The 11,197-nt window shown below is 46.0% G+C and overlaps 1 pseudogene; it reads left to right on the top strand.

Annotated features, from left to right (window-relative positions):
• The first annotated feature begins 2,007 nt into the window (after positions 1-2,007).
• LOC131895376 (RNA-binding protein EWS-like) lies at positions 2,008-7,676 on the top strand (annotated as a pseudogene).
• The last annotated feature ends 3,521 nt before the right edge of the window (positions 7,677-11,197 follow it).

An 11,197-nucleotide genomic window follows, 5' to 3' on the forward strand; every position in this document is an offset into this window, starting at 1 on the left:
CAAGAGATAGGACTAATTCGAGGGCCCATGAGTTGGTGAACAGACAAAGAAATATGACAGCAAACACAATGGGATTGTGTTCAACCTTGGCGAAAAATGGCATCTGTCCCTGTAAATGATTTGGAGGAACCTGGAGAACATTATGTTAAATGAAACAAGCAAGGAGCAGAGATGGACAACCATGCATTCTCGACCATACATGAGGATAAGAAAGTGAAATTCACAGAATCAGAGAGAAATGGTACTTTTCAGAGGCTAGAGATGATAGGATCGGGAAGCTGTTGATCAGAAGACCCCAAGTCTATTTTGACAAGAGGAGTAATTTCAAAAGAGCTATTGATCATCATGGTAGTTACAGCTAATAGCCAAATATAATGAGCTTGAAAGTTGACAAGAGTGTATTTTAAGTGTTTACATCAATAAAAATGTAAGTATGTGAGACAATATGTATGCTAAGTGCTGATTTTGGCATTCCGCGTTTATCTGTGCATGTATCAAAGCATCCTGCTATGTACCATAACTTCAGTTTTTGTAATACACCAACATACATCTGAATCCTGGCTTATTACATCCGAGATTGTGTTGACATTGGCAAGTCACCTGCTCTTTGTGAGACAGCCACCAAAGCTGCACAATCCAAATAGCAACATTTCATTTCCTACCTTTTAGAGTTATTTGGTAGATCGAGTGAGACGCAGAACACACCTGGTACAGCGCCTGCCACAGAGAAGACAACCACTTGTACCATCCACCCTTGCTACTCATTGTTACTTAAGAATTGTTTGAATTCTGTGATGCTATGGCCAGTGGCAACGTTGTAAACTCCTGAACCTGTTTCCCAATATGAAAGAATTAAGAAAATATATGCGAAATAGTTTGTGAATTACACGCGGTGCTTTATTTACTGTGCCGGCCTGGCCATGTAACTAATGATATTTGTGCTACAGTGTTCCAAACAGCACTGACCATTGACACATTCTCATGGAGACAGACTACATTTTTTTCCCTAACAAGCACATATGTGCTCATGTGCGCACACACACACACACACACACACACACACACACACACACACCAGATGGTAATAATCACTAGGAAATGAAATGTTGTGTGTTCTCTGCTTGCTTGCTTGCTTGCTTGCTTGCTTGCTTGCTTGCTTGCTTGCTTGGAGAAGATCTCACTTAATGCTCCTCCCTGTCTTTTGCAGCAACGAGCAACAGCCACAAGCCAAACATTTGCACAAAACACAGACACGGAAAGATTCCAATCCACAGACACACAGAAAGATTCCAAATCCTAACAGCTTCTCTATGGGCAAAATATGAGATAACATTACAAATATAGATAAGACCATCAGGAAAAAAGGAAAAAAGAAAGAAAGAAAGAAAGAAAGAAAGAAAGAAAGAAAGAAAGAAAGAAAGAAAGAAAGAAAGAAAGCAGAAGGAGAAGAAAGAAAGAAAGAAAGAAAGAAAGGAAAGAAAGAAAGAAAGAAAAGAAGAAAGAAAGAAAGAAAGAGAAAGAAAGAAAGAAAGAAAGAAAGAAAGAAAGGAAGAAAGGAAGGAAGGAAGGAAGGAAGGAAGGAAGGAAGGAAGGATGGAGGGAGGGAGGGAGGGAGGGAGGGAGGGAGGAAGGAAGGAAGGAAGGAAGGAAGGAAGGAAGGAAGGAAGGAAGGAAGGAATGAAGGAAAAGCATTCTGATCTGGATAACTGGATTCCTGGAAATATGCATTTCCTGTGGTCAGTAGTGACATTTTGAGGCAAGAAGAAAAAGTGTCAGATTTGAGAATCATCATCCACAGCCTTGTTAAATACAAACCACTGGATGCTACTCCCTCAGAATCCCAGCCTCAGTAGGTTCAGGTGGGGTGCTGAGATCTGCCTTTCTAACAAGCTCCAGGAGACACAGTCTGGAAGCCACTGTCTAGACACCGATGGGGATTTCTGTAGTCATTCTCAGCTCCGTGGGGGATGGCTAGGAAAACAGCGGTAGGGCTACTTCATTTTAAACATGAGCATTCCTCTGAAGGGGGAAGAAACAGGAAGCCAGAGGATCGAAATCGTGATCAAGAAACACCACGGTTTGCCAAAACATCTTTTCTGGGACCCATGGAGACCAGACTCTCTGCCCTCAGTGTCCTGCTGAAGCATCATTCAGAGTGTCCCTAGGTGGCCAGTTGGTCACCAGGCAAGCAGTGTAAGTGCAAAGGAAGTCACCTTGATCCCTGAGACCAGGCCCAGAGCTAGAGCCCTGAAGGGACATGTGCCATCTTCTGATGGAACACCAAATCAAATCAGCCCTCTCTTTTGTCTGCTGCTCTTTGAGCAGTATCTAGCATGGCCTGGCCCCTAAAAAGCAGCCCTGCCACCCTAGGGAAGCACAGTTATTAAGAATAACCAGTATTTACAAGGGGCCGACTATATGCCAGCTTTTACACAATCGTCCATCAACCTGTAAAATGGGACCTGCTGCGATTGTCCCAATTTTTTAGACAGGAATACTTAGGTTGAGGAACCAGCCTTCTGAGATGGGTCCAACCTTTTGACACTGTAGCATGACCTTCTCATCCATAATGTTCATTCTCACGAATTACATAATGGAATTGTATATTTTTTTTTTATGAAAATCTCATGCTTTAAGTAAGTTCATAATTTGGCGCTGGGTCACATTTATTTACCCTGGGATGCGTGTGGCCCATGGAGCGTGGGTTGGAGACAGCTGTAGGGCCTAAATCATAAAGGCAGGGGACTAGCTGGCTGGGGATTCAAATGAAAGCATGCAGACTCCTTATGCTGGGCTGTGTGCAGGCAGCGCAGGCAGCTGGGAAGAAGGAGCTCTCGTGGTTCTCTCTCATCTCTAAAACTTTAACTGGTCCTGAAGATTCTTCAGAAGTCAAGCTGTTACGAAGTGCGAGCCAAGCTACTTATCTGGGAAAAAAAAAAAAAAAAAAAAAAAAAAAAAAAAAAAAAAAAAACACCATGATTCTCTCTGGTCACCATCTACTCCAAAATGACTCAGGAAGATACAAACCAAAGCATCTCTGTTCCCTCTCAGCCTTATGCACGGACAAGAATCTTCTTCGTCTGTAGATCAGATGCTGGCTTCAGCCCTAGCTGTCAGGTCCTCCTGCCTCCTGTCGGATGGAAGGCTCTATCTCTGTCTTTTTCTTAGTTGGAAGTAAAGAAAGCAAGCTGCTGAAGAAACCGCTTCCCTGACGAAGCATCTAAAGATTCACCCTGACTTTACAGCTCAGTGTACGTCACAGCCTCCAAGTCAAACACTGGCTAAGGCTGTCCCACACATAAGGAACCGTGTCAGGGATGCTGGGGTACTGTGGTTAACGCCATGCAGCCAGAGAGTTCCTGGGACCCGTGTGCTCTGAAGCCGAGGCCCACCCTCTTCTTTTCTCCTTACGGTCTTGTCTTGCTGGCTTCCTTCCTTTTGTACTTTTAGACCAACTCCCTCACACAGAAAACCTGAAGAGGGAGGGGCTGGGAGAGCCAGTTAGAGACTATTTGGAAAGGGATAACTTCGCAGCCTTGCACTTCCTGGGTCCGAGGAGACTCTTGATGGGGTGCTCTCCACGCTGTGGTATTAGAATTGCCACTGTGGTTGGGCGTGGGGGTCTCTGGAATTCTTTACCCCTGGGAGTAGCTGGCGGGGAACGCATTCCGAGGGCCTGCACCCAGGAAGAGTAGAGTGGTAAGGTCAGTCTAATTAAGGCCAGACTGACTCTCCATGTTCATCTGTCAGACTTGGGTCTGGCCTACCTAGTATAGTGGGAAGACGTGTTTGGGTTTTTTTTTTTCTCCCTTCATGTTTGAACTGCGTGAGGTTACACTGCCACCATGTGGATCCTCCAATGTGAACTGGGAAAAGAAAACTGTGGTCACTGAAGCAGTTTCAGGTACCCTGGAGGACTTGGGGCAGGGACAGAAAGAGAAACTCAGATTTTGAAAAGATATCTTGATTTTTTTTGGGGGGGAAAACAGATGTCACACTGATCAAAAAGACAAATGGCATTCGTGAGCACAACTTGGAGCCAAACAGACACCAGTTGAAACTTAGCAAATGAGTAGTTCTTTTTCCAGCCTCAGTTCCTTGTCTGTATAATGGGCACGCTGGCAGTTCCTCCAGGCAGCTGTTAGAATTGAAAGGCAGTGTGCACACAGTGCTCTTGGCCTGCCATCCAGTGAGTGTGGTTGTTGCTATGGAGCTGAGACAGGAGCTTCACAGCCTTACACAAAGCCTCACAGTCCGTTACTAGGACTATCCCCATTTTCTCCATGTCTTCTCCTTGGTTTGAGCCTTAACCAATTCACCTTTCCTGGCCCTTGAAACTTTGGAGCAGTCCAACAGTGCATTTCAAATCTCATCTCCAATGTCATGTAGCTTTGTGCCTTGGGGCATTTAAACCTCCTGAGTCGTAGAGCTGTGTGTGGTGTCGAAGGCCTGTTATCCCAGCATTTGGGGCTTGGAGGTAAAAGGACAGAGTTCAAGTGTATCCTCCACTAGGTAGTCAGAGGCCAGCATGGACTCATGAGACCATACCTGAAGAAAATAAAAATAGATGACAAAACAAAATTCTGAAGCCTGGTTTCCACATCTGGAAAATGGGGCTGATGACCCCTAGGTCTCCCGGATACAGGAGGAAGCCGTCAAAGCTTCAGGGCCAGTGGCCGGCCATGAGTCCATGGCAATCACTGTTATTGTCATGACTCACTACAGGACAGTACAAGTCCTCAGTCCTCACCTCGTCCTCCAACCAGAACCAAAACCTTTGAGCTCACCTCAGCATCCAAAGACCTACTGAGTGACAGGAAGCAACTCTGTGGTCTGTTCACTTAAACAACTCAGAAAGCTGAGTTTCTGTGATTCTATGATATTGTTTATCTTCTCAAGGCTAACAATGCAGCTATTCACAACTTACATCTCAGTGTTGCTAATATTAAAGTGTATTTTATCGTCAAGGCTAATACTCATGTATTTTATAGTTATTTCACACATCTTCATCTTCCAAGACCCCAAAACCAGTGCCCTCAGATCACTGGAAATCTTGGAAACTGATGGCAGATTTAGAAGTGATGCAGAAGTGATGCACTATCAGTCACCACAAACTCTGAAAGTCTAGATTTATAGTGACACCTGGATGTTCCTCACCAGACAGACTACTGCTCTCACAACCACAGTGACCTTAGCTATATGCCATAAAGTCTCCAGTTCTTGGGGGAGGGATCCTCGGAATGTTTCATACAGCCTAGAGGGGAGAGCTGTGAGCCTCCTCCACACCTAACCCCCCCTACCATGGACTAATCACGTCACGGTCTCATAGCTACCTTCCCAGACTCTGACACCAACCTGCTGCACTTTTTCCAGGAGGCTCTAAGCAGCCTTCTAACCAGCAGAGGGACCACTGGCACCTCCCACAACTGCCCCTTTTCACTGTCTCTCTCCTTAAACATCCCCCTCCTCAGTAACTCGCCTCCTTTCTCTTTCCATTAAGTTATAAAAATGGTGAGCCCCCAGCATTGGAGTCTTGGTTAGGTTTAGCTATATAGTCTCTAATAATATATGCCTATATGTGTATAATAAAGAGATACATATATATTTAGAGAGAGAGAGAAAGAGGGAGGGAGAGAGAGAGAGAGAGAGAGAGAGAGAGAGAGAGAGAGAGAGAGAGAGAGAGAGATCATCTCTTTCTTCCAAAACTATCTCATAGGATTTCCTTAAAGTGACAGATTTTTCCAGGGCAAAATGTCATTTAGGAGAGAAAACGGGAGTTGACAGATTACGGTATCTAAGACAAGCTGCAGCCCCACAAGGCTACAGTACTCACACTGCTCATTCAACCCAAGGATATACACAGACTGCCCAGAGAGATGGGCCACAGAGCTATGGAACCTATGGGCAACCTACTGATGCCAACTATACTCAGGCTTAGACCACCGCCACCTACAGGCAAACTGGAGATACGACCTCTACAGACAGCCTCCCGGAGCTTAATCTACTCAATGGCTCTCAGGCAATACAGCCAGGCTGTCCAAGTATGGCACTGCTGTTTATGATACCATCACTACTACCGTCACCACAACCCAGGCCTCCAAGGTGGCTTAGTCTGCATATGGTACCCAGCCTGCTTACCCAACGGACGAACAGAGGACAGCAGCCACCATACATGCAAGACCATAGGAGGTTAACAAGGCCACCAAGACTGGTCAAGCCCAAACTATCACAGGGAGTAACAACCAGCCCAGCCTGGGATATGAGCAGAGTGTTATCCCAGGCACCTAGGAACTACCGATATAGCCAGTCACCATACCTCCATCCTATCCTCCTACCAGCTACTCCTCCTTCCAGCCAACTAGTTATGATCAGAGCAGTCCCTCCCCCCGCCCCCCCAGCAGAGCACGAATGAGCAACCCGGCAGCCATGGATAGCGGAGTAGCTTCGGTCAACACAGCAGCTATGGGTAGCAGCCTCCCGCTGGCTCACCCGCCCCCTTCCTCCCCAGACTGGATCGTAAAGCCTGGCTTCAAGTCAATATTGCCAACGAACAGCAGCCAAGCACAGCAGAGTTAATTCTGACAACACCATCGCAGTAGTGTGGGTCTTTACAGGCAGATGTCTGGAGGATGGATCAGAGCATGAGTGGCCCTGATAACTGAGGCAGGAGAGGAGGGGGATTTGATCACGGACACATGACTAGGGATGGGCCAGGAGAGGATGCAGTGGACTGGAAATCAAAAGTGGTTGCAATAAGCCTGGTGGACCCATGGATGAAGGCCCAGGTCTGGATCCAGATGTGACTCGGAGAACGGTGCAATTTACATGCAAGGATTAAGTGACAATGTGACGGGATGGTCTGGCTGACCTCTTTAAGCAGTGTGGGGCTGTGAAGGTGAACAAGAGAACTGGGCAACCCATGGTCCACATCTGCCTGAATAGGGAAACAGGAAATCCTTCACGGTGTCCTATGAAGATCCACCAACCGCCAGGGCTGCCTTCCGTAGAATGGCTTGATAGGAAAGATTTTCAAGGAAGCAAACAGTTTCTTTTGCTCAAAAAAAAAAGAGCCTCCCATGAATAGTATTTGAGGTGACATTCTACCGTGTGAGGACAGAGGGATGCCACTACCACCCCATGGAGGTCCTGGATGCTCAGGAAGTCCTGGAGGACCCATGAGTTACATTGGAGGCCAAAGAGGAGAGGGGGGGCTTCCTCACGAGAGGGTCCCGAAGCTCCTTAGAGAATCGCTCTGGAGGAGGAAGAAATGGGGTGGAGACTGGCAATTTCCCAATCCAGGCTGTGGGAACCAGAGCTTCTTCAGCTGGAGAACAGAATACAACCAGTGTAAGTCCCTAAGCCCAAGGGCTTCCTCCCCGACCTTTCCCACCTCTGGGTGGTGACAGTGGCCGAAGGTCCCTGGGAGTACTCAGGGAGGAAGAGGTGGACTTGTGGACCAAAACTGTCCTGGAAGAAGGTTCAGAGGTGGCCAAAGTGGAGACAGAGGTGGCTTGTGAGATGGCTGTGGCATGGACCAAGGTGGCTTTGGTAGGGGTGATGAGGTGCTCCTGGGGCCCAAGGAGGGAGAAGAGGCGAATGTGGAGAACCTGGAAAAATGCCAAGTCGAACCCAGGCAGCAACCAGCCCCACTAAATAGACCTGCAGAGCTGCATTGACAGCCAATCACATTTATATTTACGTCAGAAAATGTTTTCAATTTCTAATTCCATATTTATAATGTTGGCCACACCTTGGCTATTCCTTATCTATACTTTATTATTTTCATATATTCATTTTCATGTATGTGTTGATCATTTGTGAAGAAGATTAAATGAAATGGTGGTGTGCCGAGGTTTCTCCCTTCTTTTGAGATGGCTGTGGAGGACCAGGAGGACCTCTAAATGTAACATGGTTGTAATTTTTAAATAAAATTCCAAATGTTTAAGAAAATATCATTTAATAAAAGACCCACGTTCATTTCAAACTCGCATATAGACGTGTATAATATATATGCAATTTACTTTTACGTTTACTTGTGAATATAGATTGCCATTGAATGCATTAAATCTAATGAAATTATATTCCATAAACACATTCATGTGTCACAGCCCTTAATGCGTCTAACCATCACATCCAGGCTCTGAAGTAAACACTGATGTGAATTTCTTTGGCAGGCAGGAAACCCAGGCACAATACGGCAGACAGTCATGGAGCCGGCGTAGAGACGCTGGTTTTGGCCGGGCTCGGCGTGGCATCCCTAGGGTCTTCTGCACCTTTGCCATCTGGGCCCAAGTGCGGATCAGAGGATCTGGGGACACGAATGTGCTTTGACTGATGGCTACAGCAATGAAGTGCCAGTACCCCACAGGCTCCTCACAACCACCACACCCACCACACTGTCCCCACCACACTGTCCCCACCACACTGTCCCCACCACACTGTCCCCATCACACTGTCCCCACCACACCCGATCACACTGTCCCCACCACACCCGATCACACTGTCCCCGTCACACCATCCCCATCACACTGTCCCCACCACACTGTCCATACTGTCCCCACCACACTGTCCCCATCACGCCATCCCCATCACACTGTCTCCATCACACTGTCCACACTGTCCTCATCATCACACTGTCCCCACCACACTGTCCACACTGTCCTCATCATCACACTGTCCCCACCACACTGTCCCCACTGTCCCCCATCACACTGTCCCCACCGCACCATCTCTGCCATATTGTCCCCCAAACACTCCATCTCCCATTTCACAAGCACAAGCACACAAGCAACAACCATGTCCAGTGTCAAGGCGAGCATCATTTTTCTTTCAGAGCCAGGCATGGCAGAGTGTGCCTATAACCCCAGAAGTCCTTGCGGGGCTGAGACAGGAGGGTCACAAGCTAAAGGCCTGCTTAGGCTTCATAGTCACACCTTATCTCAACAAAACAGAAGTAACAATAATAATAAATAAATTAAAACCAAAATCATAAATTGACTTTTGCTTTTGAAAATTAAAAAAAAAAAAACATTGAAAAATCCGAATTCACATCCTTTATTTTCAAGGCAGGTCAGGGCCAGATCATGTGTGGACTCTTGTTTGTTTCGGTGAAGAAGTGTCCTCTGGAGCAACTCCCAAGAGGAGACTGAAGGCTGACTCATCCAGGGCCCAGCAGCTATATGATAATTCCCTTCCCTTATAACACAAGATAAAATTGAAACTCCTGTGTCTTTAGTTACTCCATATCCCTGAAACAGATGACAAGCCATGAGCTCTATAAATTCAAGAGAGAGAGAGAGAGAGAGAGAGAGAGAGAGAGAGAGAGAGAGAGAGAGTCAGCTCTCTCTGCCGCCTGCGTCAACATCCAAGGACTCCCAGGACACCTGAGTCGGCAGCCCTGAGGCTGAATGCTGAAATCGCTCAACCTTGGATGAAACAGGGAGCAGTACTTTCAGAGTCCCAGAGCTGGGACTCCGCTCTGGTTGCTAATGAATGGGGACTTGTTGTCTAATTGCAAACAAGCTCAACCTGGCTCATTCATTATTGTCAGAAAAAAAAAAAAAGAAGAACGTAATTCCCAATGCCAACTTTTTAAATCCTCCTGGCCAATTTGTCTACAGAAAAACCAGCCAGTCATCACCTCTCGCCAGCACCTTCCCGGGTCCAGCCCTTGGCACCAAACATAACATGATCTTTGTCTCTGCTCTTAGAAGAGGTAACCTCAGTGCAGGGATAACTAAGGAAGGTGGAGGAATGACTAACCGCTTCACTCCAGCCTACGCAGGCTGCTTCCCCTCAGCACAGCCACGGGCCAGCCAACAAGCTCCTTCTTCTAACTCTACCAAAGGAAAGCAAAGCCAGCCTGGACAGAGGGCCTTCGGGAATGTTCTAGCAGCCAGGCTGAGCTCTGTCCTGTCTCAAGAGGTGATGGCTTTCTCTCCTCCCTGCACCCCTCTCCTGGGAGTGTTTGTTCAGTGATAACTGCCAAACACCTGGGTGCAGGTGGCACTTATTAAGACCCAGACAGAAATCATCAGACTGACTTCAGTTGTCCTTGGCTGACCTAAGGAGGGTCTGACAGACACTCAGGACTTGAAGACAAGCCTTTCAGAGACAATTACCAGGAGTGATCACAGCTGAACTATTATAGTAGGGTGTTGCCTCAGCTATTGCTTTGAGCAAAATAAAGGCTGCAGAATTGGTTTGAGCCAAATGAAGATTTTTTTTTTCCCAACAGATGCCACTGCTGGGAAATCATTAATTCAACTTGTGGGCCTGGCAAAAAGATCTCATTTCTATATTTCTACAACCCAAACATACATACATATACATACATATGCGTGCACACACACAAATATGTGTATATTGTAGGAGTCCACAGAGGTTTCCTAGTGAGATCTGAGATTGATTTACCCAGCAGGACTGCTTAAGGGGATGATTGGACCACAGGCATGGTTACCAGGTATTTGGAAGGGTCTGCACTTGGCTGTGTCTAGCAAGGGGGAGGTCTTTTGCCCCACCCTTTGGCATTGTTATAAAAAGCCCTTTTTGAAGAGGCAGAAGGGACCGCTGGGTTTTGATCCAGGTCCTCCCGAAGCTATCCTGTGTTTGTCTTTCTCCTCTTTGTTGTCTTTCTATCTAAAATGTTTCTCCTCATAGGAACCCTTTAAAAGGTGGAAACTGGCCTCCCACAGTATATATAAAAAACCAAACATATACATATATTATATATTATATTTATGCATATTTGTATTTATAGATTATATAATTATTAGATAGTTAATTATATTATAATTATTGCACAATTTTATAAATATTATCTCTTATATAATTACATAATTAATTCATAATATGTGAATATTGTATATAAGTGTATATTCTGGGATATCTAGAGACAGGAAAACCAACAGATCTTAACTCTAAATAAGTGAAAACTCCCTGGCTGAGGAGTATCTGGCTGGAGAGAGCTGCTGAAAGAATCATGTAAGGCTTGAGATGATAAAAATAGTAATCATTTATCTTCAAGGAACTGAGCTCTCTTCCTGGAGAAGAGACTCTTAGACGATAAATTAACTACCCTTCACATCTTTTAACCCCATTTCACTCTCTAAAAGCATCAAGAAGTTCAGCCAGCTTGTGACAGTACATATTTCACTTAGCCAACAAATACGCATGGAGGGCCGATCGCATGCCAAAT

Source organism: Peromyscus eremicus, chromosome 18 (genome assembly GCF_949786415.1).
Source record: "Peromyscus eremicus chromosome 18, PerEre_H2_v1, whole genome shotgun sequence".
Lineage (NCBI taxonomy): Eukaryota > Metazoa > Chordata > Mammalia > Rodentia > Cricetidae > Peromyscus > Peromyscus eremicus.